The following is a 6,000-nucleotide window of genomic DNA, read 5'->3' on the forward strand; positions in this document are numbered from 1 at the left end:
AATAAAAGAGGATACAAACAAATGGAAGAACATTCCATGCTCATGGGTAGGAAGAATCAATATCATGAAAATGGCCATCCTTCCCAAGGTAATTTACAGATTCAATGCCATCCCCATCAAGCTACCAATGACTTTCTTCACAGAATTGGAAAAAACTACTTTAAAGTTCATATGGAACCAAAAAAGAGCCCGCATCACCAAGTCAATCCTAAGCCAAAAGAACAAAGCTGGAGGCATCACGCTACCTGACTTCAAACTATACTACAAGGCTACAGTAACCAAAACAGCATGGTACTGGTACCAAAACAGAGATATAGATCAATGGAACAGAACAGAGCCCTCAGAAATAACGCCACATATCTACAACTATCTGATCTTTGACAAACCTGACAAAAACAAGAAATGGGGAAAGGATTCCCTATTTAATAAATGGTGCTGGGAAAACTGGCTAGCCATATGTAGAAAGCTGAAACTGGATCCCTTCCTTACACCTTATACAAAAATTAATTCAAGATGGATTAAAGACTTAAATGTTAGACCTAAAACCATAAAAACCCTAGAAGAAAACCTAGGCAATACCATTCAGGACATAGGCATGGGCAAGGACTTCATGTCTAAAACTCCAAAAGCAATGGCAACAAAAGCCAAAATTGACAAATGGGATCTAATTAAACTAAAGAGCTTCTGCACAGCAAAGGAAACTACCATCAGAGTGAACAGGCAACCTACAAAATGGGAGAAAATTTTCGCAACCTACTCATCTGACAAAGGGCTAATATCCAGAATCTACAATGAACTCCAACAAATTTACAAGAAAAAAACAAACAACCCCATCAAAAAGTGGGCAAAGGACATGAACAGACACTTCTCAAAAGAAGACATTTATGCAGCCAAAAAACACATGAAAAAATGCTCACCATCACTGGCCATCAGAGAAATGCAAATCAAAACCACAATGAGATACCATCTCACACCAGTTAGAATGGCAATCATTAAAAAGTCAGGAAACAACAGGTGCTGGAGAGGATGTGGAGAAATAGGAACACTTTTACACTGTTGGTGGGACTGTAAACTAGTTCAACCCTTGTGGAAGTCAGTGTGGCGATTCCTCAGGGATCTAGAACTAGAAATTCCATTTGACCCAGCCATCCCATTATTGGGTATATACCCAAAGGACTATAAATCATGCTGCTATAAAGACACATGCACACGTATGTTTATTGCGGCATTATTCACAATAGCAAAGACTTGGAACCAACCCAAATGTCCAACAATGATAGACTGGATTAAGAAAATGTGGCACATATACACCATGGAATACTATGCAGCCATAAAAAATGATGAGTTCACGTCCTTTGTAGGGACATGGATGAAATTGGAAATCATCATTCTCAGTAAACTATCGCAAGAACAAAAAATCAAACACCGCATATTCTCACTCATAGGTGGGAATTGAACAATGAGAACACATGGACACAGGAAGGGGAACATCACACTCTGGGGACTGTTGTGGGGTGGGGGGTGGGGGAGGGATAGCATTGGGAGATATACCTAATGCTAGATGACGAGTTGGTGGGTGCAGCGCACCAGCATGGCACATGTATACATATGTAAGTTACCTGCACATTGCGCACATGTACCATAAAACCTAAAGTATAATAATAATAATAATAATAATAATAAAAGAAAAAAAAAAATGCTTTCAAGAAGGTGTTTTTTTTTTTTTTGAGACGGAGTTTCACTCTTGTCGCCCAGGCTGGAGTGCAGTGGTGCGACCTACATTCACTGCAACCTCTGCGTCCCAGGTTCGAGCAATTCTCCTGCCTCAGCCCCCGGAGTAGTTGGGATTACAGGTGCCCGCCACCATGCCCGGCTAATTTTTTGTATTTTTAGTAGAGACGGGGTTTCACCATCTTGGCCATGCTGGTCTCAAACTCCTGACCTCAGGTGATCCACGCGCCTTGGCCTCCCAAAGTGCTGGGATTACAGGTGTGAGCCACTGGGCCTCCAGATGTTTCATATTTTATCCAACTTAATTACTTCTAATATTTTAATTCACATGAAGGACTTTTATTATTATTATTTTTTGCTTAGCTCCATGTGATTAACTGTTAATATCCTTTTAATTTTCTTTTACATTTTAATTTATCTTCTTGAAAGGGTTATATATGCATATGGTATTACATTCCAAAAGGTACAAGAATGTACAGTGACAAGTATCCCTCTCACCACTCTCTAGCCACCGAGCACCCCCACCACCCCCAGAGATAACCACTGTTACCAGTTTCTGTTCCATCAGCACTGTGCTATACAGGACTTTTCAAAACTTAGATTGGCTTTTGTAATTTGTAGTTGGATACAAATCTGAAAGTTTCAAAAAACAGGAAATGACCAAATCGTTTAGTAAGGATACTGGTTACTTCTAGGGGAGAAGAAGGTACAGGAGCCTCCCATGGTGCCAACAATATTCTGTTTTCTTGACTTTGGATTGTGGTTAAACTGCCCAGATAGATTCTAAGCAATTCTGTGTATATATTTCACATCATGCGTGTGTATGCACATGCACACGCATCTAAAAAAAATCTGCAAAACTGATCATCTTGAAGACAACCAGAGAAAACAAATGGGTTACCTGCAAAACAAAATTGATTCACAGTAGTGTGCTCAAAGATGATGATAGAAGCCAAAAGGAAATTATGTCTTCAAAGTGCTGATTTTAAAAAAGTCAGTCTAGAATTTCATATCCTTCAAAACTATTTTTCAAGAGTGAATGTAAATTTAAAGTAATTTCTAACAGATTGAAAGAGTTTACAATGAACTGTGCTGAGAAAAACTACTGAAGGATATATTACTTTTGTAAGAAGGAAATTGAGCTTATAAGGAAATACTAAAGAAGCACTGTTTAAAATAATAATTAAAATAGAAAATGAAAGAGTGAGAACCTAAATTATAATGCAGGCTCATATAATAATTCCTGTTTACTCTCTATGGCAATCATTTCCTATCATTGAATCCAGTATCAACCCTGTCATTATTATTTCTGTTTTTCATGTGAGAAGCTCAGGCTCAGAGGTGTTAAGTTTCTTACCCAATTAACATAGTGGTAATGAATGCCCAGGTCTGGCAGGCTCCAATGCCCAAGTTCTGTCCATTGTACTACAATCTATCACCATATTTAGAAACAGAAATATAAAAAGATGACAATTAAAATCACTTGTAATAACACATAGTGTATTAGTCTGTTCTAACACTGCTAATGAAGACATACCCGAGACTGGGTAATTTATAAAGGAAAGACGTTTAATTGACTTACAGTTCAGCATGGCTGGGGAGGCCTCAAGAAACTTAAAATCATGGTGGGAGGGGAAGCAAACATGTCCTTCTTCTCACGGTGGCATCAAGGAGAAGTGCAGAGCGAAGTGGAGGAAAAGCCCCTTATAAAACCATCAGATCTCGTGAGAACTCACTATCACGAGAAAAGCATGAGGGTAACCACCCCCATGATTCAATGACCTCCCCCCAGGTCCCTCCCATGACACGTGGGGATTATGGGAACTAGAATTCAAGATGAGATTTAGGTGGGGACACAGCCAAACCATATCACATAGAGATAACAATTATTTATTTAATAGTATATTTCTTTCCTGTTTTTTACTCCCACATACATATTTTAAACAAGTGAAATTTCCCTTATTTCATAAATATTTGTCAAAAACATTTTAAAACCCCCACACTGATCTTTAGCCTTTTCAAGTTTGGCAATGATGAATCTGGCCATTGTCATGGCTGGAAGTATCTTGGTTGGGGCTCTTTGTTCTGACTGTTACATAGTCGGATTCTCTTTGTCTTCTTATGTGGTGTTGCTTTGAGCTTCAGATTGATACAGCTGACAATCTTTACAAAGTAAGGATTTTAAGTAGATAAATTTTGAGAAGGACAACACGTAAAAAGGATCTCTGGGTGCCTTCCAGAAACCAGGCACAAATTATTATTATCTCAGCTTAACTATGTGGGTTTCTTCTTTCTTTGCCTTCATTCTTTTGCTGCCCGTCAGAGCTGACAGCAGTAGAGGCCATTTCATGCATGGTTTCCATGTCTCTCAAAACATGGTCTGAAGAAAAAATTACCGACAGAACGAATGTCCTTTTCAAGCTCTTGGTCCCTTTTTTTCAGTTATTGGGTGGTCTTTTCCCTTTGCCCTTTGTCTTTAGAGTCCAGTATGTCTAAAATCAAGCTCATCTTGCCCCAGCACCTCTTCCAGGTATTCTGCCTACATTATGCTGGCCATTCAGGTGTAACACCTTCCAGTGATCTCTGAGTATTATCTACCTCCTCCTCTCCATCCCGCCTCCTCTCTCCAAGAGATGAGAGAAAGCGGGGTGATAACATGAGAGGAAGGAGAGATGGCAGGTGTTGGGGAGCAAACAGTCCTCCATCCAGGGGGGATGGGAGAGAAAGTGAAATGTTAAAAGATGTTCGTAATGTGATGCGATGTAACCCCACACTCCATAGCCATCAGAGAACTTTAGCAAGGAAGGATTTACCTTGCTTCTTGGTGATTTTGAATCAGATTTATATTGTTATAATCATTACTATTATTATTTATTTGATGCAGTAAGTTGAATATTGCAAAAAGAAGATGGCTCAGCAATGCCCAGATGATAGAGGTCACCAAGGGATGAGCCACATTTCATGATTAAATGGTTTGCAAGGTAAGTTAAGGAAAAGCACAATAAAGCAGCTCATTTACTGACTTCATCTGTACTCATATGGCAGAATGAGCCACTCTGACCAACCCACCCATGGGAAACAATTAAACATTTTGGATAAAATATAAAAAATATTCCTAAATGTATTGTTGGGCTGGCATGAAGGCAAGATTTACGCAGGCCAAAAACCCAGTGAAGGTAGAAATGTGTAAGCAGGCAGTAAAACCAACTTTGGCTTTGAAGGCATTTGCTAAGCCCAGTGAACTTGAGCTTCAGGTTTGATTGGCTGATGCGGCATGGGAGAGAGAAGCTGCATGTATTGGTCAGTTTCTCCAGAGAAACAGAAACAAAAGGATATTTGTGTGTCTGTGTGTATGTGTGTGTGTGTGTGTGTGTATCTTTGTCTATAGACCTATAGATATATATATAGAGAGAGAGAGAGGGAGAGATTGACTTATTTAAGGAATTAGCTCATGCAATTGCAAAGGCTGGCAAGTTCAAAATTCTCAGGGCAGGCAGGAAAGTTGGAGACCCAGAGAAGAGCTGATGTTGCAGCTTGAGTCTGAAGACAGTCTGGAGGCAGAATTTCATCTTCCTTGCAGGACCTCAGTCTGTTTTCCTTAAAGCCTTCAACTGATTGAATGAGGCCCACCCACAACATGGAGGGTCATCTACTTGCTGAAAGTATACTGATTCAAAAAATAATCTTTTTTTTTTTGAGATGGAGTTTCCCTCTTGTCATCCAGGCTGGAATGCAGTGGCCTAATCTTGGGTCACTGCAACCTCTGCCTCCTGGGTTCAAGTGATTCTCCTGCCTCAGCATCCCGAGTAGCTGGGATTACAGGTGCCCACCACCATGCCTGGCTAATTTTTGTATTTTTAGTAGACACGGGGTTTCACCATGTTGGTCAGGCTGGTCTCGAACTCCTGACCTCAAGTGATCTGCCTGCCTTGACCTCCCAAAATGCTGAGATTATAGGCGTGAGCCACTGCACCTGGCCCAAACTTTCAAAAATCAAAACTAAGATAATTGAAATAAAACACTCAACAACTGAGTTTACCAGCAGATTAGACATAGCTGAGAGAGAATTAGTGAATTAGAAAAACTTATCCAGAATGCGGCACAGAAAGACAAAAATGCGATATATGAAAAAAGTTTAAGTGACCTTGAGGGAAAGGAGATTTAACTCATGCCTAAAAAGTATGGAAGAGAAGAAGGAGGGAATCAGGGCAGAATTAATATTTGAAAAGATGATGGCTAGAAAATTTCCAGAAATGAAAGATGATAATC

Source organism: Pongo pygmaeus, chromosome 14, assembly GCF_028885625.2.
Source record: "Pongo pygmaeus isolate AG05252 chromosome 14, NHGRI_mPonPyg2-v2.0_pri, whole genome shotgun sequence".
Classification (NCBI taxonomy): domain Eukaryota; kingdom Metazoa; phylum Chordata; class Mammalia; order Primates; family Hominidae; genus Pongo; species Pongo pygmaeus.